This window comes from Heterocephalus glaber, unplaced genomic scaffold (assembly GCF_053883595.1).
Source record: "Heterocephalus glaber isolate CG9 unplaced genomic scaffold, H.glaber_assembly_v1.0 deba00001497, whole genome shotgun sequence".
Lineage (NCBI taxonomy): Eukaryota > Metazoa > Chordata > Mammalia > Rodentia > Bathyergidae > Heterocephalus > Heterocephalus glaber.
In genome coordinates, this window is record NW_028258320.1 from 20,510,855 (window position 1) to 20,537,161 (window position 26,307).

At 35.8% G+C, this 26,307-nt stretch overlaps 1 protein-coding gene across 11 annotated transcripts in view; it reads left to right on the forward strand.

Annotated features, from left to right (window-relative positions):
• Positions 1 to 26,307, forward strand: part of Ctnna3 (catenin alpha 3) — a 1,794,873-nt gene that overhangs the window by 792,479 nt on the left and 976,087 nt on the right. The gene's annotated exons all lie outside the window — the stretch shown is intronic.

The following is a 26,307-nucleotide window of genomic DNA, read 5'->3' on the forward strand; positions in this document are numbered from 1 at the left end:
TTCAATCATTCCTTTCCATTTGTTAGCTGAAATTCTTTATTTTGTATTGAAATTTGTGGTTTTTGTTTATGTTAAGAATGCTTACTATGAGGTCTACCTTACAAAACAAAGAGATACAACTTAAAACAAAAATTTAAAGGCTCAATACAGTATTGTAAACTACTGGCAACATATTGTACAGGGCTTTAGAATGTATTTATCTTGAACAATTGAACATTTATAGCCACTGCAAAGCAACTCCTCTCTACTCCTTCTTCAGTACCTGAAAATTACTAATTTACTGTCTGTTTATATGAGTTTGACTATTTTAAATACCTGTTGTAAGTGAAATTATGTAATACTTTTGTTTTTCTGTGGCTCATTTCTGAAATTAGAATCATGTTTTATATGATTTTGCACATAGAAGGTTTTTTTCTTTTTTAACTCTTAGTAATATTCTATGTATGCACATACTTTATTTTCTTCATTCATTCATCTGTCAATGAACATTTAGGTTGTTCTCGTGTCTTGAGTACTGTGATAAAGCTGCAATGAACATGGGAGTGCATATATCACTTCAGGATCTTGATTTTAATTATTTGGATATGTCCCAAAGGTGGGATTGCAGAATTGTATGATAATTTTATTTTGAATTTTCTTGAGAAACCTCTATATTCTTTTCTACAGGGTCTGCAACATTTTATATTCCATCAATACTGTAAAGTGGTTCCAATTTTCCACATCCCTGCCAACATTTCTTATTTTTTTTTGATTTTTGTTGTAGTCATAGCCATCTTGGCAAACGTGAGGTAGTTATCTCATGATTTTGATTTGTGTTTCTCTGAGGATTTGTGATATTGAACATTTTTTCATATACCTGTTAGCTAAGTTTATATCTTCTTTGGAGAAATGTCTATTGAAATTCCTTGCCCATTTTTAAAATTGGGTTTGACAGCAAAAGGCTGTCAAATTATGAGTTTCTCATATATTTTGCATGTTACTCCTTCATTAGTTACTATGATTTGCAAATATTTTCTCCCACTCTGTAGGGTGCCTTTTTACCCTGTTGATTGTCTACTTCGCTGTGCTGTGCACAAGCTTTTAAATTTAATGTAGTTCCACTCACTTAATTTTGTTTTTGTTGCCTGTATTTTTGGTGTCATAGACAAGAGATCATTGTCAAACTCAGTCTCATGAATATTGCCCCTTACGCTTGTTCTAGGACTTTTATAGTTCCAGGTTTTAGATTTAAATCTTTAATCCATTTTTAGGTGTGTGTGTGTGTGTGTGTGTGTGTGTATGGTAATATATGGTAAGGGTCCAATTTTATTTTTTGCATGTATATCTATTTTTCTGAAAACCATTTGCTGGGGAGACTGTCTTTCCTCATTTTGCATGTTTGGCATCATACATATCTGCATGTTTATTTATGGGCTCCTTATTCGGTTCCCTTTGTCTGTCTATGTTTTCAGGCCAGCACCATGTATTCTTTTGATTATTATAGTTTTGTAGTGCATTTTTGAAATCAGAAATTGTGATACTTTCAGTTTTGTTCTATTTCAAGATTGTATTGGCTATTTTTTTCTTTCGTGGTCCCATATGAATTTTAGGTTTTCTTTTCCTGGAAGTTACCTATAAAAATAACCTTACCATATACAGTATCCATATTAAGCCATGTTTTATACAGGAAAGACAGAGAAAAAAAACCCTGAGTCTGTTCTTTAATTATAAATTTTGTGAATAATGGGTTAGTTCTCTAAAATTCTCTAGAAATAATCATTGAATTGTTTTTAAATGTCATTGTGGTCATTTGTTAGATTTCTGTCACTGTGACAACATAGCTGAGATAAACAACTTAGAGAAGAAAAGGTCTATTTTGGCTCATGGTTTCAGAGCTTTCAGTCCATAGTTGGCTGCCCCCAAGGCAGAAAGGTCATTGTGGAAGAGCATGGTGGAGGAAAACTGCTTACCATATGGCAGCCTGGAAACAGAGAGGGAATGTGCTGGTGGGCTCCCTCCTTCTTTATTCTACTCAGAACACCACTTTACCGGAGCATGTGCCCTGCATTCATAGAGGATCTTTTTCCCCCAGTTTGGTGGCCCAGATATCAAACATCTCTGGAAATACCCTCACAGAAACACCCAGAAGTGTGCCTCACTGATTTCCCAGGTGTGTCTCAAATGAATCAAATTGAGAATCAAGATTAACCATCACAGACTGCATAGACTTTATAACACTTGATATATTTAAATTCATTGTAATTATTGTTCTTTGTGATGCTCAATTCATGACATCTAGCTCAATAGGTTTTTCTTCAAATTTGTTGCCCAGTCCTTTTGATACGACCCCAACAGTCACTGAAACATCCTCACATTCTGACAGAACAAACAATGCCAAGCCCTTCTGTTACATTTTCTATCCTGACCATGAAGCAGCCATATCACTAAGGCACCTTGGCTCCTTTTGTATGACCACCTGGACCCTGGGATTACTGGTCACTATGTGACTAGTTACTTTCTAGATCTGCTCTGTAGGAAGATGTTGAAAGAGAAATATTTTGTGGTTTGATTGGTTATTTTGTACTTTACATGATTCAAATTCAAACTAGATTTACAGGTTTTTGTTTAATTTACTCATATGCTTATTGCTTTTAAATTAAATTAAAAGTCTTGGCATATGATTCTCTCTCTCTCTCTCTATATATATATACACACAATAATTAAAGAATAAGAGCAATATGTGATTAATAAAATGATTTAATATTTCCTTGTGATTCTTATTCTCCTTAGGTTATACCCATTAGACATAAATAGTCAAGTTATTAGTTTATGCTAGTTAAAATAATTTATGTGTGGTTTAGTTACCAACTCATACATAGTTATATTCCCTTGCATCATTTTTCTTTTGTTTTTTAGGGACTATCTTTTTAGTATGAACTAATTTCATTTAAAAATTATTTAAAACATTCCAAAATCAAAATATCAAAATAAAGTACATTTGGAAAAGGTTGGATTTTTTAATTGTCCCCATTTGTATGTTCCCAGGCACACTATCATTTTTATTAAAGATATGTATATGTGTATATGTATGGCTGTGTTTGAATGTGTGTGCATTCCTATCTCCTTTTTCTTTGTTAAAAGGTAGCATACTGCGTATGCTTAAAAGTCTTGCTGATTCTCATTGACAAAAAATACTCATAATATTTGGTAACATTTCTCATTCAACAATTCAACAAATTTTTTACTGAGTGCTCAATGTGGTGATATTCCTATGACACTAAGATTAATAAGCGACAGCATCTACTGTAAGACCTAATAGCAGGGGAGACACTCAAACCAGTGATAATTCCCTAGTCATAACTGCTGTTGGAAGTGAGCACAAAGTGCTGTCATAGTAACCCAAAGAAGGAAACCAAATGCAGACCCAAGGGGCTGCAAGCTGAGTCCTAAAGAGTGGGCAAAAACTGACCAGAATGAAGGGAGAGACAAGAGTTTCAGGAAGAGTGGGAGGCATGAATGAAATTTCATGTATGAGGAAAGGAGAAGACAGACCCTACATAGATGATGCTAGAGAAATTGGCAGAAAGAGGCTTGTCTACTGAAAGCCCTTTTATTCTGGGCCACTCTGTATCTGAGTGTGGAGTAGATTCCCAGTAGCTGAGCAAGGAAGGGACTTCTGAGACTGTTGATCCAGAGTTAGAGTTCAGAAAAAACTCTTCATTCATTTACCAACATTAAGAAGTGATTCATAGTCTGTATTACTTGTGGTAATATTCTTAAATAACAAAACATTGGATATGCTCCTTGTTATGTTATCTAGTATGGAAGTTTCAAAGAAATAAAAACATGAATTTTGCTTTATGGGGCCCATTCTTCTATATAACAGAATTGTAGCCATTTAAATTTAGAGAAGAATATATTCAGTTTTAAAGTACCAAAATATCTTGGAATTCAGTGGAGCACCATACAATATTTATATTTGAGTTTAAAAATAAATACCAAATCTTGTGCTAAATTTGTTTCTATTGTATGTTATTATTTATGGTAGCTATTGTTCATAGAAAGCTTAGGGAGGCAATGTTCTAGTGTTTTATATGAGTTGCCTCTATTCATTCTTGTGACTTCTTTATAAGTAATCACTTGTACTATTATTGTTTTATGAATAAGGATACTGAAGTATCTATAGAGTCATTATATCAGGGTTTATAACTAGTGAATAGTAGGACTAGGTTTGCATTCAACCAGTCTGTCTCCAGAGTGAGTGGTGTTAGTGACAAAAGCACACTGCTTTCCCTCTCTTGGCATATAGAAAATGAAATAAATAAGTGAAAAGTTGAAGAAAATATATGAAAGAAAATTTTGTATTAAGAAATTTCTAGTAATGAACACTTTCCTCACTCAATAAACACATCTTGATTTTATTGACAATACATTTTGATCTCCTTTACAAAATTTTGAATAATCTTTAATGGAGTCATTTTAAAATCCATCAATACCCAATGCTTAACAGATGAAATATCTGCAGTCTTACAAGATATAGTAACACAGCTGGTTTGTAATAAATAAGGGCTACAATTCATGCTTCCTATCTGACCCAAGAAACTGTAAGAATTGGAGCATAGCTTTTGTGCTTTTGAGACCCAAAGTAACCAGAGGTCACTCTGGTGGGATCATATTTAATTCTAGACCTTCTAAGCCCCAAAGAAGTAAAACACAGAGGTTGAATCTAATTCAGAGAGTATGCTTCTATGTGCACTCCGAACAGGTCATTTTCATTTATTTTTTCACTTTTTTTCTCTATAGCTGTTACAAATGGCACTATGATACACAAATATAGCAGCCCAATGTACTTCTTCCAATTTTACTGTGAATTTCTTCAATTTCCAATATTTACTTAATGCTGTGGTCATTTTCAAATCTTCTTGCAAATTAAAAGCTTACTCTGTATACATAAGTACAGTATTTACCAGGACTTGCTTCAAAGGGAACAAGACTTTTTAATTTGATGTCACAGTTAATTAGTTTTTGTTATATATAAAAATCAAAAACTACTGAATTGTCTTTCTTTTCTTTGTTGAGATTATTGTGCTCTTCAAAATCTGCAGAAAAATCTAAAGCAGAATCAGAGCGATAAATGTCAGAAAAATAATTTTGAATATATTAAAATATGAATCTACACAAATATAGGGACAAAAATGAACTGTTTCCAATTACTATATAATTTGAATGCTATATTACAATGTTGTATTTTTATTACCAATCTTTTAATATCTGAATTGGCTATGATTATTTAGAAGAATAACATATATCCTTATAGCAAAATAATTAAGAGCATATCATTCAGTTCCAAAAGAGGCCAGCTTGCATTGAAGTCTAGTACACTCGATTTCCCTATTTTTTTTCATTGATTTCCTAGATTAAATAACTTAATTTTCTAATCTTATTTAAGAAATCTTGATTTTATTAGACTTTACCATCATCAAACTCTTAATAGTAGCTAGTAAGTGCAAATCACTGTAATTATCTTGTAGTTTTAAACATAAATTCTTTTCAGGCACATCGGTTATGATTTTTATTTCTTTATTTAAGATTTAAGATTCTGATTAATTGGTTTTCTTTTTTAAAGTTTTGTTCCTTACAGTACTCTCTTTGCCATATCTTCTAGAATTTGTACTTAATCCACACAAAATACTGATTTCATTGAATTCTCTTTACTAGTAATCTCTTGTTTGTTAAAGAAGTTATACTTAATCATTTGAGTCATTTTAAAAGAATCCAGAGGGCCCAAATTAGCCATTCCTGTTAAAATATACCTTCTCAGTGGAATCACTTGTTAAATAGCTTATTTATTTACTCTTCTACATCAACAAACAGTGTAAGTAATAAAAGGACGCAGGACATCTTGATTACTTTCTGTATTTCAAAATATTTCTGATGTTTTTCAAATCTCTCTATAGAACTCTACAATGATTTTCTACAATAGAAAACTACAAGCAAAGACTCAAGAGTCCAAGCTCTTCTAACCTAAACTTAATGCCTTTGCTTAGGGTACTAAGATCATTTATAAAATTAACAGAAAAGCAGATTCATCTGTTACCATGTATAATAACATCTCAAAGATACAACTAAACATGACAGTTGAGAGGATTTGCAATTGAAAGAGAAAAAACATGAGCAGAGTTGAGAGCCATATAATTATTATTTCATTCACACTGTGACTAGCTTTAAAGTGATTTATTCAAAATGATTACCCTTGTATGCTTACCTCATTTCTTGACTGTGTGCTAATTCTGATTTTTGGCATTTGTCTATAGAATATACTTGTTCTTCCTCTTAAAAGAGAATTGCACTGCATTTTCAGTAGTGTTAAATCAGTTAATCATATTTTCAATTATCTTAAAACATCAGTTATTTGAATTTCAAGTTGCAATGTTTTTAGAGAAAGCTTAATATCTTCATTAAACACACAATGATGGTTAGATAATTAGTATCATGAGCGCTGTAGTTTAACCTTGCCTGCCGCTATTTTTGGCTTCAAGTATATATTGGGTTTCCTCATTTTAATAAACTTAGAAGGAAAAATATCATTTTTGAATTCTACTTCTTGGTGCCTTCAAATATAAACTTCCTCTTTTAAAAGTTTCCAGACATAATGTAAATGTTTTACAGTTCTCATCTATTGGTGTATAAATAAAGGTATCCTTGAATGTTTTCTAAAAGATTAATATGATTTACAATTTAGTTTTTTGGGAGTGAAATTGCACTAATAATTAATTTAAAAATCATTGTTTATTTCTTCAGTTTGTTGGGAAACAAGAAAAAGATTCAAAATAATAAATTCAAAAGAACACATTGCATTTGGACATTGTCCTTAATTAAAAATAGTCTTTGAGAAACAATTTCATCTCAGTTGAGTCACCATTTTAGTCACCATTGCACTCATGACATTTTTCCTTCTTCCTTGAGTAGAGTTTCTCATCTTTTAATTAAGAGATGCTAAGGAACTGTGAATATTTGTTTTTCAAAATAAATGTTTTAAATTTTAATTTTTGACATTTTGGTTTTGATTTTTTAATTTAGTAATTATTATATAAGGTACAAAAGCATAGCTCAGTGAAGACAAAATGACTTTTACAAGGCTTATATGTTTGATAATAGCAGAACAAGGCTCTAGATATGTAGTTTAGTGTTTTTTGGATGTATAGTGCCTTTTGTTTCCTTGATTTGAAAAATTTTAGAAAATAGCTAAAAATTTCTAGCCCAGATGTGGTATAGAAATGGTCATTTCTTTGTATAATACAGTAGTAGCTTAACCTAAACTTTGTGTACATAGAGCTGTACTCTGCATTTGCATGATTTAAAAAATTATCTTCCATTCTCACCCTCTCAACTTTTTTTTTCCCTTAAATTCTTTTATTGGTACATTTTAGGTATACAATACACTTACATTTATCATTGGGTGCGTGTACCTGTACATGATGTATCTTGGTTTTCATTGTTTCCCCCCCATTATCTGTGCGCCCCTCACCCCCTCCACCCTTCCCTATTTACATAGACTTCGTTTCCATTTTTTTTTCTTTTCTCATAATTTTTCCTTTCCCTTCTTTCCTTTCTCCTTCCCCTCCCACCACCCCTACCCTTTTGGACCTTTTCCTATTTCAAAGTATCAATTATTTGTTATTAATCCTTTTAATCCTTATTTACACTTTCAGTTTCTCACCAGAGAAACTATTCTGTATTTACACGTGTGTCCAATTTATTTCACTTATGAGACCTCAATTTGCATCCATTTATAAATGTCTCTAGCTTGTAGTTCTTTATGGCTAAGAAGTACTCCATTTTATTAAAAAAACGCATCTTCTTTATCCAGTTTCCAATCTCCTTCTGTCTCTCACACTTTCTCTAAAATCCACTAAAAAAAACAAATCGAAGGAAATTTTGGAAAGTTTTTTCAGAATATGATTTAAAATGATGTATAGTGTGATCAAAATACCCTTAAAAATTCTGTTTTAGATATTTTTGTAGACATCTGACTACCTTGGAACTAGGGTTTCTATGGTGAGAAATATTTTATTAGAACCATTAGACCTATCTGTCAAGAATTTAGACTGACTTCTGAAGAAATACCTAACCTCACATTCCTTGCCATTTCTCTCTACCCTTTCTATGTCTCCCAAACTAAATATTTTACTTAATATATGAAAAAGAAAGTAAAATATATTTGTTCCCATGGTGATGAATTCAATGCTAACATCTTGAAATGTACAACCTTGAAATAAAAGCTCAAACAGAAATACCAATTCCAATTTGGGTAAATAATTTCTCACAACTATTCCCAAATTGGATCTTCAGATTTGGGTTGAACGTATAGTAATATTTTCACCCACAAGTCTATGGAAGAAAGGTTGGTTTTATTAAGAACTTGCATGGCATTTTGGAGAAGGGCTTAGGGAACTGGCCAGAGATCTCTTCCAGAATTGAGGTGGGTGGGCCATGCAAATGGTTCATTTCCTTTCCCTGCTTCTTCTTCTTGTGTTCTAACCTCATATCTTCAGTCCTTCACAAGGAATTCTCTTTATCCCTTGCATGGTGCTGGCTTCCTTACATCACCATCCTCTCTCCCTCCCAATAGTACACTAGTATTTTTCCAATATCTCCCATCTTAGAAAAGAAAATAACCCATTGGTTTCCCTTGAAATTTTCTTTCAATCACAGCCACTCCTCACTCTTCTCCCTATGATAACTTTTTTGATGGTTAGTTTATCTGCATCAGCTCCAATCCCTCAGATACCATTCATTCTTCAAACCACTTCCCATTTGTTTTTCCCCATTTCACCATTGAAATCATTCTTGTCAAAGATCTCCACGTTACTAAATTTAATGACCATTGCTTTGCCTCAATCTTATATCTTACAAATATTGATATAGTTACCTACTTTTTTCATTTTGAACCTTTTTCCTTTTTTTGCTATCCTAGACATCATACATACACTTCTAAAATTTTTTTCTTGGACTCCTTTTTATGGTTTTTCTATAATGGACCCTAAAATCTTTGGATACTACCGATCTTCTCTACTCTTTTTTTTTCCTCTTGTCTTTTTCATTCTCTCTTACTTCTTTATTAGGTGATATAATTTAGTTATATGGGCCTAAATGCACATATAGGTTCAGGATTTTGAAGTATTTACCTCCTGCCAAGTTTTTAACCCCATGCTCCATATTAATGGATACATTGATATACTGTGCATCTTTATTTATATGGCTCAAGGCCATTTCAAACCAGATTGCCTAAAATGGAAATTTGGTTTTCTAATCACCAAACTGTGTTTTTTGCCAATCTTCCCTATCACTGTTAAGAGTAACATCATGTGCTCAGCTTGCTCAAGTCCCAAACACAAAAGCCATTTTTGGTTCCTTTCTCTTAATCACTTACCTATATGTAGCACATCTTACTCAACACTAATTTGGCCTCCAAAATTCATCTCAAATCTAAGAATAATAATTTCTTACTCATGCTAGTGTCTGCTACCCAAGAGAGACAATCCAGTTAGAGAATAACCTTTTTAATTTTTATACAGACTTTATTTTGTTTTTTTATTTTAAAATTAGCTTTAGGTTTGCAGCAAAATTGAGTAGAAAGTAAAGGTTTTTCCATATGCACCCTATATTCACATGTGCCTAACTTTTTAAATTATCAATACCACCTACCAGTGTGGCGCATTTGTTGTAACTAAGGGATTCACATTGGCCTGTCATCACTGAGTCCACAGGGAATATCAGGATTCACTCTTGGTTTTGTAAATTCTATGAGTTTGGATAAATATATAATATAATGATGTGTATCAACAATTGTAGCACCATACAAAGTAGGTTCACTACCTTAGAATCCTCTGTGGTCCTGTTATTCATCCCTCTTTCCTCAACTCCTGCAAACTATTGATCTTTTTTATGTCCACAGGTTTGCTTATACAGAATATTAAATAGTTGGATCATATAATTTGAAACCTTTTATGTTGCCTTCTTTCACTTAGTAAGATGCATTTAACTTTTTTCCATGTCTTTTTCTGGCTTGATAACATTTCTATTACTACTGAAAACTATTCCATTGTTTGGCTATACCTATTTGTTTAGTTATTCCAACACTAATGGACATTTTGTTTGCTATCAAATTTTGACAATTATAAATAAAGCCACCATACACATCTGTGTGCAGCTTTTGGTATAGACATAGCTGTCAAGTCAGTTGACTAAATTCCACAGAATGTGATTATTGGATCTTATGGTAGTTGTATGTTTAATTTTATAAGAAACACAAAAACTGTCCTCTGAAGTGGCTGTACTATTTTGCATTCCAAACAGCAATAGTGACAGTTCCTGTTTCTCCATAGACAAATTTAGCATTGCCATTGTTTTGGATTTTAGCTATTCTAATACATATATAGTAGTAACTCATTGCTTTAATTAGCATTTCCTATGACATGTGCTATGGAACACTTTTTCCACACTAATATTTAAACAGTCACTTTGCTTATAAAAACTCATAATTGATTCCCCATTACTATTAGAAAAACAAACTCTTCCATGGCCTGAAAGTTTTGCATGATCTTGTACAAGTGCATTTAACTCATCAAAGTATATATAGTGTTGTTATCACAAATTATCACAATCAAATTACCATGATTTGCTATTGCAAATAACAAAAAGATAAAGCCCAAATTTACTGTCTTACAGTTCTATAGATCAGAAATCCAACATGGGTCTTACTAGACTACAATCAAGGTGTCATGGTTTGGTTCTTTTCTGAAGGTTTCAGGCTAAGATCTAATTTTTTTTTGTTTTTGTTTTTTGTTGCTTGAGACAGGGTCTCACTTTGTAGCTCAATCTGGCCTTGAACTTACTATGTAACCCAGGCTGGCCTTGAACTCACAGAGATCCTCCTGCCTCAGCCTCCAAGGTGCTGGGATTACAGGCATGCACCACCATGCTCTGCTTAAAATTTGATTTCTTATTCTCTCTTTTGGTTCTTTTATCTGTAGCTGACTTTTAATCTTTGAGTACCTCAGAGCCGCCTTTCTTTTTCTCTCCTCTTGTATTGGTTCTCTTAAGGTGTTGGAAGAATTCACTTCCATAAGTTATAGGACTTACTTCTATTCCCTTGCTGGCACTCAGCTGGGCCACTACTAGCTTATTAGCTTCCTGAGGCTTCTTTCTTGTCCTTGCATGCAAACCACTGTATCACAGAAGAAGCAACAGTCTGTTTTATCCATTTTTATGTTGCCATCTCACTGACATTTCTTCCATAGTCATGTGTCTCTTTGAGCTCCACCTGGGAAGGTTCTTTACTTTTAATTTCCCATGGGATCAAAATGAACCCACTGAATAACCCAGGAAAATTTCTCCATATTTAGGTGTGAACATTTAACGATGTCTGCAAAGTCTCTTTCATGGAGTCATGGATTCCAGCAGACATGCATATTTTTGGAGGATCATATATTGTATTAACTTGATCACCACAGTTGCCTTGGTGGCCTCCTTTTTGTTCTTAAATTAGTAAGACATCTGCCTACCTTAAAGCCTGTGTTTTGTGGGCCTTATTCTCAGTATCTCTTCTGGTTCTTTGCACAGTGTAAAACTTAGTGAAGGTTGATTGTAATAGTAGCTTAGAGTGAGCCCATAAGTAGGAATTCAGAGTATTGAAGCTTTGAGAATTTAGGGATGACAGAAGCTGTAGAGGAGAATTTGAATCTCACAAGTATGGTGGTGATAACTTGGTTCAAACCTACCTGTTTGGGCTGTTGATTCCTAGACCCAGGTACATTGATTCCTGATGTATTGGTGAATTTTCATAAATTAAATGCTGTTTTTTTGAAATTGTCATTCACTCTTGCATTGAGGGTAAGAAAATAATTGCATTAGGCTTTAGTAAAACAAGCTCTTTTCATTGCTTTTCCTCTCTAATGGTAGACCTTTTATTTTAGTATAAGGAGTCAGTAGACTTTTTTTGGAAAAAGAATCATGTGCTCAAGTAAACAAGGCATTGCTTCTAAGAGAGCATGAAAGTGCTGTAATTTGTCATTTTCAGATAGTCATTCATTTAAAAATACCTTTTTGAGTTCTTCAAAATTTCTTTCCCATCTAATGATGAGTTCTTCAGTGCCAATCTTGATCTGTTTGTAGAGGGAGTGGAGATATATATAGTGGAGGTGGGGGGCAGGGGGGAGTTAACTAGTAAACCATTACAGCATGTAGAATATAGAGCCAGTGGAGTGACAGCTGTCTTGGTACAGTGAAACTCCCCAGATATCCATCACCTTGTGCTTGACGATACAGCACAGGTATTAGAAATGTCATTGCTTTGCAACTCAACATTAGTTTGGGACTGGTGAATCAATCACCCAATGAATCAAAGTTTGTATTTCAAAAGGGTGCATTTAAAAAAAAAGACAAATTATCTCAGGATTGATTTGAAGTTTGATAAGTGAGGGAAAAAAGCTTTTCACCATTTATATTCTGGGAAAAGGAAGTCTTGTTTTTAATTCCATTGCTTTATATTGACTAAGAAAAATGTATGTCTTCAGGTATGTCCTAAAATAACAAGGAATATGGCAGACCAAATTAGGGTAAGAACAGGAGTTAAGGAAATGGGATGTAAGTATGGGAAGGAATGAAGCACTAGAGAGAATTCCAGCCCTTCTAGGAAATTGAGCTACCTGTAAGATAATGATTAGTTAAGGCTGTTGACAGAAGAAAAGTAAATTGAATGATTGTAAGGATAAGATTCAAAAGGTTGATAGAGAACCCATGAAGTCAGCCATGAGGAATAAAATTCTGTAGTCATTACAGCTGGGCACAGAGGTAGAGTGAGTCAGTACTTTGTATCTGCGAGTCTAAACCAGAGTCCCCACACAGAAAGGTCCTTATATCAGGGATGTGATCAAGATAGTGATTGGGATTAAGGACAAAGCACAGATACCTGAAGGCAGAACCAAACAAACATTAGGTTGACCTGATAATGTCACAGGTTACATTGAATCAGAACTTCTTCAGTTCATTTTTCCTGAGACACTACTGGATTTATTATAGCGAAGGACTATGATAGTTGCTTTTGAATGGGCCAGGAACCCCAGCTACAGCTGTGAAAACAACCAACCAACCAAACAAACAAAAAACTATTTTAGAACAGTCTCCAAAACTCATGGTGCTCTTTTTAAAAAAAATGTTAGTATTACTTACTTGAGCTTGAGTCTCGATATGTTGCCCAGACTGATCTCAAACTCTTGGGCTCAGGTGATGTTCCCATCTCAGCCTTCCAAATGCTGGGACTATAGGCATGTGCCACCACATCCAGATCCCTCTTCTTCCTCCTCCTCTTTCTCTTCCTCTTCTTCCTCTTCCTTCTTCCTTCCCCCACCCCTCCCCCTCCGTCCTCCTTCTCTTCCTCCTCCTCCTCTTCCTCCTCCTCCTCTTCCTCCTCCTCCTCTTCCTCCTCCTCCTCCTCCTCCTCTTCTTCTTCTTCTTCTTCTTCTTCTTCTTCTTCTTCTTCTTCTTCTTCTTCTTCTTCTTCTTCTTCTTCTTCTTCTTCTTCTTCTTCTTCTTCTTCTCCTTCCTCCCCTTCTTCTCCTTCTCCTTCTTCTTCTCCTTCTTCTTCCTCCTCTTCTCCTTCTCCTTCTCCTCCTCCTCCTCCTCCTCCTCCTCCTCCTCCTCCTCCTCCTCCTCCTCCTCCTCCTCCTCCTTCTTCTTCTTCTTCTTCTTCTTCTTCTTCTTCTTCTTCTTCTTCTTTCCTACTTTCTTCTCTTTCTTTTTCAAGATCTTCTTTGATTCATGCTGAAAGGGTTTAGAAGCTATGAGGTTTTGATGGTGATAAGAAAAATTTTAATAAGTTTAAAAAGGTATTCATTCTTTTTATTTCTAACCATTGGGAAGTCATGACATAGGCATTCCTGTATATTTTTTAAAGGGTCTATGTAAAAAGAACAACAAGAAAATCCTGTTATCTAGTTGGGCAAACAGAGATTGGGTTACCAGTCACTGGTGTGATCAATTAATTTTCTCTTTATTTATAAAGTATTTAATTTAATAACTTTAAATTTATTTAAAAAATTTTTATTAGTACATGTTGCAGTACATATTGATTACATTCATTGTAGGGAATTCATACATGTATGTAATACATCTTAATTCTTTTTAAAAAACTAATTTTCCTAAGGAAATACAAGCCCCTTTATAGTATTAACTGCAATGTCAAATGTGCATTCCAAATAATTTCATTTTTCCCTTTTTATTAGCTTTTATTCACCAGGAGTTTATTTTTCTTCTTCCTTGTGATTTTAAAATTTGTACTGAATGCACAAGAGGGCTAAAATATAACCTTTCCTTGGTGTAGGGACTTTCTACCCAGCTGGTAGTTTTATTATAAGAACAGTTACCTGGGGAAGTGATTTACTGGCAAGAACAAAATCAGTATATCCTGTGATCTCCCCTGATGTTCCCCTAACAGACTCATTAGAACACAGTATATGGAATTCAGAGGGTGCTTAATTCCACTATCTGGACATCCCCTAACTGAAAACCTAAACAAGGGAAGACTAAAAGACAGAACTTTATAGTAAGTATGTTGCTTATTAAGATATAAATAACATTTTGCCCTAAGATATGTAGGTAAGGAGATACTACCTGTAATTATTAGATTTTTTTTTTGGTACCAGGAATCAAACGCAGGTCCTTGTGCTTGTGAAGCAGGCGGCTGAGTTAAATCCCCAGCTATCTGTAATTATTAGCCACAGATTAACATAGCCCACATTAATTGTACCATATTCTCATCAATTGTCTATTGAACTATGTAAAATGGCAAAAGGCTGTAAAAGTCCTACTCTTTGAACCTTTGAATATTTTGTGTCCAAAGAGGACTCTTTATTTCTGAATAACATCTATTATGGAACCACAAGCTTTGCTGCAAATGATTTTGACTTTTCTGTTCTATATTTTCCCACAATGAGGGATGTCCTTTGACTCTCTGTGAAAACAATAGTCATTCTTGCCAGTGAGTGAATTACTTGACTTTGGATGCCATATTATTGCTTCGGGTGCTTGGGTGCCCTTTTCTTTGTCATATGGGTACTGTCAAACTCTGTAATAACCTAGGAAAATGAATTCACCCTCAAACCAGTTTTTATTTTTATTTTTTTGCAAAGTATTTATTATAAATAGTTTGTGACTGTTTTTACCTTTTCTTTACCCCAACTCGTGTCCTTATGCAGTTTCCTTGGACCATTCTGGTGTCTGCTAGGTGCTTAGGACTGTTCATTCAAATGCCTGAGTGAATCTATTATCAGGACCTTTTATTATCCTCCTACCTCAATTTCTTAGTCTTCTGCATTAGTTATCTACTGCTGTATAATTGATTGCTCCAAAATTTAGTCCCTAAAAATAACACACATTTATTACTTCATAGTTTTTGTGAGTCTGGAATTTAGAAATGGGTTTGGTTGGTGGTTCTGGCTCAGGTTCTCCTATGAGATTGCAGTCAAGATACTGAATGGGGCTATAGTCATGGGAAGGCTTGAGTGGGGCTGGAAGATCTTCCAAAATGGCTTACTCACATGCCTTGTGGCAGGAAGCCTCAATTTCTTGTTACACAGGTGTTTTCATTAGTATCTAGAATATACTTTTGATAGATTAGCTGGAATTTCCACAAATGGGTGATGTCTCTTCTCACTTGGTCATGGAATCCATACGTTGTCACTTCCTCCATATTCTTCTCATTGGAAGCAAGACATTAATCCAGCTTTCAATCAATTTTCTCTAGATATTCATTGAATCTCCTTAAAGCATCATTTAAAATCCTATATCTATGGCATCAGGTGAGATTATGGTTCCCTGACAGTTCCTAAGTCTTATTGGTGTTCAAAATCTAAACATTGAAGGATTAGGTATTTATTTCAGTCTTGGTAATCTGGCCATGATTGTACATATCTTTCTACAAATTCAAAGCAGGTTTCTTATTTTACCTCACCCTGTAGTCACTTCTGGCTTTTCACCACTAAACCGCATCCTAAGCCAAGATTTCCCATATGTCCTGACTGGCTTGGTCATTGGTTGAGCATTAAAGGGCAACCCAAGCCTACATCTGGCCCAAATTTGCAGTTGATGGATTTTTCAGCATGAATTAAGGGTATTCCTAAAAAGGGTAGTCTGTTCCCACAAGACTTTCCCCGAGCCTGGGATACTCCAGATGGCTTTCCCATAGTTGCTGGCCTGTGATCTGAAACTGTAGAATTCTGCCCAACTCTGGGCAGAATCACTGCAGAAGTAACAGCCTCTGTTTCCTATACGATGCCTATGGCCACTTACATTGCAATGCTATGTCACATCCTCAACCTGTAGGCCACAGAGACCAGCACAACAATGGGGTAGGAGATCTCCTGTACTAATAAGGGCTGTCTATTACCAAGGCCAAAAACCAAGAGATTGTGGTTTCATTTCTCTGTCTGAAACCAGGGCTCTTCCAGAGGCACTATCCATAGGTGGTCCTGGGGGTGGAGGGGGTCATTGATATCTGCTCAGTGTTAGTTTTCATCAGTCTGGCACTGAGTTCCAAGTGAAAGTCCTGTGCTTTTACATTTTCCTATCCTCCAGTGAATAGAGTCTTTCTCCAAACTATGCTGCCCAAGGAAGCTGAGGTATTATTGGTTAAGGAAATCTCCTGGGCACTAAAACTGATGCTAAGTTGGGTCACACCTGAGTCCTACACATGCAAAGATCTGCATAGTCTCAGGGGTGCCTCAGAGTTGGTGGTGATACAGTTTGAAATTTCAGTCTGTCCCACTAGGATGCAGATTTCTTCAGCTCTGGAGCTCTATTTGTGAGCAATGGCTTGGGAATAAATGTGCTGATTGAGATTGGAGGTAGAGACAGTAACTTGGATGCCAAAGCTGACACTAAAGCCTTCTTGTACCTGTGTGTCTCATAGCCATAGGGGTTTGCACAGTCTTGGGGAGGGGGAGACGAGTCCCACTTCAGTGTAGTCAGTGATGCAGGCCAAAATCTGACTCTGTCTCACTGGCACACGAGTCTGTGCTTAGTGCTGAGGCAAGTCTAAAGGTTCCATCTGTAAGCTCTGGCCTGGACATAGAGGTTTTTATTTTCTGCCTGATACTGGGCTTTACTGTGGTAGGCTTGACAAAGTCCTATGATAGCTTTTGTGTCCTGCTTCCCAGTACATGGAATTTTTCCTCCCTCTTCTGCTGTCCAAGGTTGAGGGAGAGGAGGTAGAAGTAATTCCTCAGTTGTTTGGTTAATGTGGGCCTCTTATCGGCACCTATTTTCATGTTGGTAGGCTGACTACTGGGTTTCAAGCATAAGGCCTGGAGTTAATTTCTTCTTTTCTTTTCCAGAATGGGAGACTTCTCTCCATGCTTCCTGAAGTTGGAGGAGGAATGGCATAGAGAACTTTTCTTTTTACCTATAATTCTAAAACCAAACTCTGTGGTCTCTTATCTGGCTTCCTTGCCTTTTGTAAAGGTAGGATGGTATTGGAGGTTGATCAGAGCTCCAACCTCCTGACCAAATGTACAGCAGCAGGATAACAAAAGATAAGACAAAATCTTTACTGCATAAATCGAGGGGCCCAGAATGGTTAGATCTCTTACCGGGCTAAGACACTATCTCCTGAAGCTTGTCACTATTTATTAAACATACAGCTTCTCAAAGGGGGAAGGGGTAGTCCAGGGAACAGTGGAGTGGAGAGCACTGATTTGAGTAGGGTCCTAGCAGCAAGGGAACAAGACATTCTAGTAGGAATAGTTCATAGATTAATGGGAAATTTGTTTTTCCCCGTAGGTTAATTTCTGCCTTTATAGAAGCCTTATGTATGAGTCATGCTGCCCTTAGCTGCACTATTGTTTTGCCCTCCAAGATGTCACAGTGTCACAGATCATTGAGACCTCCACTGTGACCAGTGATGTGGAGAGTTGTTCCTCTCCCACACACCAACTGCTGGCTCTTCAGGCAAGCCATTGTAGGATAATAGGCAGACTCAGACTTTTAATATGAGAAGCCAATTTATGAATTTGCAGCTTGGTTAGGGTGTTCTCTATCAGTTTGGCATGTGAATAGTTGTTCAAATTGATGTGTTCCTAGGGAGATGATTTCTGGACAGTCTTATTCAGGTGCCATGTTGTTCCATCTCCCCACCTCAAATTTAAGGGAAGGAAAATTAAGTTCCACTTTTAAAGTTAGGAGTGTTACTGGTAAAGAATTGGTGAACATATCTTAAAACTATTACATCTCATACTTTTTCATGTCTTATGACTTCAGTTGAACATTCAACCCTTAACTAATCTAGTAATTGGGAGCACTTGTCTTAAAATATTTAATCCTTTTTGGACAAAATACTAAAGATAAAAAAGTGGCATATAAACACTTTACATCCTGGCTGTACTATATACTAATAATGTGACTTTGAGCAAGTCATTTAACCTTTATAAATCTCACATTTATGAATTCTAATATCAGCATTTTATATCTACTTTGCATGTAATGCAGAGTAAGAGTCAACGGAGGTAAAGTAAATCAGATAGCTTTTTACATGGAGCATGTTTGTGATACTAGCTAGCTATAATAACAATAATGTTAATTAGTACTGTAGCCCTTGTATTGTATCTGGGAACTTTTGGAAAGCTTGGATTGACTCAAGTGAAATTCTAAATGGTAGGAATCAGTGTTGCAGATGAATGTGAAACAGTATCTTTCATTGGAGCCTACCTTGGTCAAATGGCTGATCACTCCCTCAGCCAAATCTTCAATGATTCCTGCCCAGAGGCTGCAGTGTATCTCAGTGAAAATGTCAGTCAGTGTAGGGTCCTGGATCTGAGCTTTTGCTTTGCCACCTATGAGCTAGGTGACCTGAGGCAAACTTTTCAACCCTTGTAGGTCATCTTTCCCAGTACATTGATTTAGGCATATTTACTCCTGTCTTATAGCACAGTGAATCAGCACTAGTAGAGGCAACAATGACTCACAAACTGACACCTCATCCTTTAATCTATCTAGAAGCTAAAAACTAGAGTTTAAAAAGCTATCCAGGTATTCCTAACATGTTGAAAAGCACTGATTAGGTTGGCAATTTCACCTCTTAAAACAGTTATGAGGGGAGAAAAAGGAAGGGAAAAGGGAACAAATGAGAAAAGAAGGAAAAAAAAAACAAAGCTTTTATAAATATGGGGGGTTGAAGAGAAGGGAGGGGATTGGGAGGAAAAGATGAATCAAGATATATCATGTACAGGTACAAACTCCCTTTGATGAATGTGATCTTTATGTATATTTACATTGTGCCAATAGAATTAATTTAAAAAAAGAAACCAATTAGACCAAAAGTTAAAATATGTAGTTCTAAAAACAACCATTTAAATTTTATCTTTTCATGTTTTATCTATTATTTTTGTTTTCCTCTTGATAAATTGTTTCTTTTCCTCCATATAAATTTGACCCATTTGTGCTGAAGCTCCTAATTTTCTTATTATTGCTTTGCTCAAACCCAAATTTTCCTCATGCTGATGTCATATATTCTAATTTTAAAGCAATAACAAAGGAGTAAGGAAGTGTAAGCTCATGGTTTTACAGTTTTTAGATAGAATATTCTTCCAGCAGGGGAGATGCCACCGTGTTGTTTTGGTGGAAGTATGTAGGCATCTTGCCTGCTCCATAAGAACCATTCATGCATGGTGCCATTGGCACATTGGACTATGTATTGGCAATGGTGCACATAGCAGATGGGGCTGAGTATAGGCAGTCAAGTGCTTAAGCTCTGCTCTGAATTGACTAATGGACTTGATGGCAGAAATTCAAGGCCAAAGTTTTGGAATGCCTGTCTTTGTGTTGTATTGAGTGTCTGAAATTAAAGGAATGAAGCCACTCCCTTTCTACTCTAACTCAAACTTAACTAGTTTTGAATTAAAACAAATAGTTCCTATGACCACATGAGGTACATTTTGGGTTTTACTGCTCAGGATTAGTGTAATGAAGTCTCCATCCCTTCATTATCCTCCACAAAAGACCCCTGAGAAGTTGATTTAAAATGCCATCCAAAGTGGTATGTTGTGGTAAGTATTTTATCTGTGTCCTATGTAGAAAATCTATAGGTGTCCACTTGAAAAATGCCAGGACCTAATGTAGCGTAGAATCAGCATGAATATTTGGCTTTACTCCACAACTCTAAGAAGTCATTTATCAGGGATTTCAGAATTCACGTTAGATGCTGGTCTAAAATAAAGATGCAATTTAAGAAGTCGTTTGCAGCTGAAAGTTTTAAATTATACCTTGTCTGACCAGTGTTGTTAGTTTGGTCATTGAAATTCAGTCCTACTTCAACCAAGATCATGCCTTCAGCTCTGTGGCTACTTAGCTTTATTCTATTGCGTTATCACAAATTGGCCTTTTAATCCTACTATAGCTTTTGCGGTCCCTTGTCTTTGGTAAAAGACAATTCCTAATCAGTGTCATTACCAGCTCTCCTCTGGGAGGAGAGCATTGTAAGTTCCAAGAATAAGGACAGCATCTTTCACGACAAGCAGCCAAAATCTAAAGTTTTTATTTATTTCATTAGGTTTCTAGGCATAGAAACAAAGTACCCTGGAGAAGTACCTGTGTGTTGTGTGAGTCCATGACCCACAAATGGAGTTAAAGCATTTTCAAGCTGACGTTTTGCTAAGTTTTCGACTTTTGGAAGAATAAACTGGCACACAAGATATTCTTCTGGATCACAATAGCTGACATTGATCAGCTAGATTTTGCCTAAATAAATTGAGTATAAGTACTTGTAGATTTTAAAGATTATATGTAAAAATATGTATACTCTGCATTCTGTATATTAGATTACCATACAACTCAGACTATTTGGCTTCATATATGAATATTAATGCATGATTTTGAGTAATGTTAGAACTGAGTTCACATAAAATGTCTCTTGTGTTGTTTTCATCCTGTTCACATTCTTTTAGAGATTGAAAGAGTAGAAACATCCATGGGGTGCAAGAGTTGGGTGATTATAATGACTGAGAAAAACATCTGCCACTGGATAACCTAGGATGCTGCCTGATAGTGTCTGACATAGCTGATATACAATGTAGAGTGAGTGGCAGGATGAAACTGCTTGCTTAATTCAACACTTTCTGTATATAGCCCTACTGATTCAGGCAAGAAAGTATCCAGAGCCTTCTCCTGTGCTATTTCCATTCTATTGTATAGTCTGGAGATTTCCTAAGAAATTTCCCAAGAGCGGTAAGGTTGTGATCTCAGGGCCACATACAGTTTTTTTCCTAGTTTATAATTTTGGGTTTTTAGCAAAACCATTGTTATAGGGTACTGCTATTTCTCTGATTAAATTTTAGCTTTATTAATCACATAATATAATATTACTACAAAAGGCCAAAGTTAATCTAATAAAATAGCAGTGAAGATGTGTCATTTCTTTCATTAAACAGCAAGTGCTTTCTACATGTAACATGTTAGTGACATCATTTAAGTTACTGGTAAATTCTGCCTTTAACCTGTTTTTTGTCTTGCTTCCGAGGCCAGGATCTTCAAAGTTCCTAAGCACAGCTATCAATTCTGACATAGTCACCTCTGTTTTATTAAGAAGAAATTTGGCTGTGTTTGAGTAACAAACTCTGAAACATCAATAGGTTAACATAGAAAAACATAGTCTGCCATTTATCCAGATCTCTTCAAGGAAGGGGTAGTGATGTGGGGAATATACTCTCTTATGGCTCTGTCATCTTGACATATGGCTTCTAGTTCATTTTGCAATGTGGCAGGGAAGGGGTGGGGGGAGAAGAGCCTGTCTTCTTTTTTTTTCTTTTTGGTACCAGGGATCCATCTCGGGTCCTTGTGAACCACTGAACCAAATCCCCGGCCCCTTCTTTTTAGCAATCACATTTATAGTCAAGGACTAATTGAGGAATATATGTCTAGGAAGAGAAAAATGAGAGGACCTGATAAACATAGCATTATTACTGACACACTGTCATTTTGTTCTTCTCTTTTCTATTCCATGGACTTTATCATCTTATGATCAGTTGCTTGCAGATCTCCAATCTGGCTTCTTCGCTTTGGTCTTTGATATCTATAAGGCATTCAGAACACTGCTGTCAGAGTCATTTTCTTAAGATACTACTTTTTATGTCAATTCTGTGGCAACAGCTTCAAAACTCCCACCTCCATCATTGATTTTAAATACTATCCAGAGTCTTCTGTGTATGCCATGTAAGACCTTATAATTTGGCTCCAGGTTCCATTTCTAAGCTTATCACTGTGCATCTCCAACATGAACACTGAACTTGAATTTTCAACCCCAACCTTAAAATCATGGTCCCTTAAACATGACTTGCAAAGATCCATCACTATTTTTATTATGCCCTGTGTCTCTGTCTAGCCCTAAAGTATTTCTAGTCCAGGAACCTGAAGTGATTGCTCCTTTTTCTGCACTCCCATTTGATCTATTATTTGTTTTACTCAGCTGGCACAAGCATTATTGATTGTTATCATTACTTAATTCTTCCTGGGCAATGCCTTTTCCTTATCTCTTAGGTCATTTACAAGATAGGAGAATGTATAGTGTCCACCAAAAATGTATCCATACTTCAGGAAAAGAAAAATAGCATGATGTTTTTTCAACATATGGTGTTACCCTCGTATGGGGGACCCTAGAGGATGTCATATATCACAGAAGACCCACTACACTGCCAGCCCTTAGAGAAGAAATTGAAAATTCATCTGTAGCAATCTCAATGGACCAAGATTACTCATGCAGCAGTTTGACATACTAATAAATGTCTGAAAGTTAATGGCTACCACTTCGACCACCTTTTGTAATTATACACTTGATCTTAGCCAAAAGGCCGAGAAGTGATAAAATCTTTACATTTTATCCTAGGTGCATTTTTTTATCCTTTTATTGGTACATTTTAGGTGTACAATATGATGACATTCATTATTGGAAATATACACTTTACATACTCTCTTGGTTCTTATTTTTTCCCCCTTCCCCTGCCCTCCCTTCAACCCCTCCATCCCTACTTATTTACAAAGACTTTGTTTCCTTTTTTTCATTTTCTCATATTAATTCTATTCTCTTCTTTCCTTTCTCCTACCCCTCCCACTTTCCCTTCCCCTTTGCTCCTTTTCTTTCTATTTTGCATTATCTATTATACCTTTTAGTCCTTATTTACACTTTCAGTTTCTCACACTAGAGAAACTATTTGGTATTTACACATGTGAGGCGATGCTCTTAAGTGAAGTAAATAGGACACACAGGTGCATTTTTTTTTTTTGGTAGCAGGGAATGAACTCAGGCCCTTGCACTTGCAAGGCAGGTGTACACCGCTGAGCTAAATCCTCAGTATACCTTTTGTAATTGTAGAGGTCAAAGGTAATGTATTAATCCCATTATGTCTCAACAAATTTAGTATTAAAATATTTGTACAAATCTTTCTTTTCCTGAAGTGTATATGCATTTTTTGGTGGATTCTGTATATATTGCATATTCCAGGAATCTTAGAAAGCTGCTAAACAAGTAATAGTATATGGTAAGATTTGTTAAGAAGAACAAATGGTTGAATTATTGAGTAGGCTCTAATTTGCTTTACATGATCTGTAAGCTCTGGTTTCTTGTAAAGTTATGTTAACATTATGATAGGATTTATACTTTATTTCTAGTAAATGTTGACAATGTGAGGACCGTGATTTAGTAATATTAAAATAAATATTGTGATTCCTAATGACAGTACCTGTCTTAGTTACTTTTTCTTATTGCTGAGACACAATATACAAGACTCAAAATTAAAGGAGGAAAGGTTCATTGTAGCTCATAGTTTGTAGAGGTTTCAGTTCATAGTTGGCTGGCCTCAAGTCATGCTGGCATGGCAGAGGAGAAACAGTTCATAGCATAGCAGCAAGACAGCAAGCAGTAAAGTAGCAAAGCACCAAGTGATAAGCAGCAACCCTCTTTCTTTCCCTTATATTCTATCAAGGCTACCCACCTGAGGGCCGGTAGCACTCCTACCTAAGGTGGGGCACCCTTAATCCTGGCACTGCACAGTGAATAAATCCCAGCATCACATCTTTAATCCTAGCATCACACACTCTAGATCCAGCCATCTCCGAAAAGCTCCACCTGTGACCACATGAGGCTTGGGCGGGGGGGGGGGGCATCTAGACAAAAGCCATGATAGCGTCTATGCTTTTTTTTTGTTAATAAAGTTCTAAAGTCTCTTTCTTAATGACCTAGCAAAATCAATGGTTCATGGTAGTGAGTTTTGGGTATATATCCTGTATTAATTCCATGATTAGGAAGTAGCTACACAGTTTTGAGTGCAAGACTTTGGAGCCGGACAGCTGTGGGTTTAAATTCCAGAACCTGCCACTTGAGACTGTGACCCTTTGGAGATTTGGCTTCTCTGAACCAGATTCTATGAAATGGTTGTAACAGCCATTTCCATCATAGAAATGTTGAGAAGAGGAATGACATAAAGTTTTGTCCCCCCCCGGTACCAGGGATGAACTCAGGACCTTGTACTTTGGAGACAGTTGCAGCACCACTGAGCTAAATCCCTGGCCCTGACACAAAGTTTTCAAGATACTTAAACCATGACTAATAGAGAGTCACTGCTCAAAAATACTTAATTCTATTACTAATACTTATGCTATTTAAGAAAATACAGATGTCACTTTATTGGTGCTTAAAAAGCAACATTATTTCCATTATTTGTCTCCTGAATTCATTTTTAGCATGGTACAGGCAAGTAGAAGAGAAGATTCACAGAAAGGGCTCCATCAAGGAGAACTTTGGCAGCCAGTACCTCTCTGAAGCCAACATACTGGGGCCACTGCACAGGTTAAAGATCCTCCTCTGTGTGATTCACTGGGCCACTGGAATTGTTCTCTCTAATGACTCCAACGGCCAGACTGTGTTATGAGAGGTATGACTAATTGTAGCAGGAGGCTGAGATGTGACAACTTTAACCATGGTTATTTTTCAAATCAGGTAAAACCATAATATGGACATTGACAGACAGAGGATGTCTCCAGTTAGAACATCACAATCAGCAAGAAAAAGTAATAAAAAGACACTTTGGTTTATGCCCAGTCTTGTTTTGTTATGCTTCCTAGTAAAGCAGCTGAATGAGAATTTAATTTGTTGTGAATTCTGGCAGTGTGATATGGAAAAATGGAATTTATAAACATTTTGAATTACTGGGAAGCTTGTGAAATTGTATGCTCTGTTCTGTTTTATACATTTTTATGAGTGTGATGCCTTGTTTAAATAGTGGAGGTTGAAGCTGTTGTAAGCAGGGTTTGGAATTTCATTGGATTCTAAAAAGATTTAACAGATATATCTGAGTTTTGAGGGATAAAAAATCTTTAGCATATATACATTATACAGCAAATACTTCAGCAAGTATTTGCCAAAAATGTGGCAAATTAGATTTTATACCAATTCCAACATGCACGTTCATGGAAAAGAAAAATAAAATGAACAGACAATGGGAGTGATGACCGGTGATAGTTTCTTTAGTTTATCCAAGCGTCTGCTTTGCTGTTCCTTTTGAAAGCCTAGCTTTCAGCAGGGACTATCAAGGATTGTGTCAATGACATTTTCTTTATCCTCAATTGAATCCTAGTAATTTCTGTAGAGAGGAAAGTGTCTAAAATACTAGTATCTTAACTGGGATTTTAAATTTTAAATTTTTTAACTTTAACTATTATAAATCCATCCCAATATGGATTCTACATAAACTGTCTTAGTCTCTGAGTCAAATTTGGATATAAAAATGCAATTCATTTTCTTGCATTCTGTTGATGAAATCTAAAATTACTTACCCAAGTTTGGAGCTCCCAATTTTTCTAGATTAAGTCAAGAATATAGAATAAAAAGAAGTAATTATATAAACAGAGTTAATGGTCATGAGGCCTAAAATAGGAAAGCTGGTTTTATTATCATAGAAAGATTCCATTTGCTCCCTTAGGAACAATATAAATACCCTCCTTGGAGATAAATGGGGAGAGGATCTTATCAGGCTTCTGTCTCCCCACTCTTCTAAGAGTTCTGGCTCCAGTGTAGGCACTGATAGGTGACAGTTCATGAAGTAGTAATAAAAGGCAGCAGAAATAGGTGAAAAATTACAGAGCTGGCTCAGAACTGGAGTTAATCCCTGGCCCCTGTCCACTTCAATGAAACATACTTCAAGTGAAAAATGTGCTTTCTATCCAAAAGATCAAGAGAAGCCAACTAGTCCTTCCTTTCCATATCCCCACCATACCCTGCTTCATCTT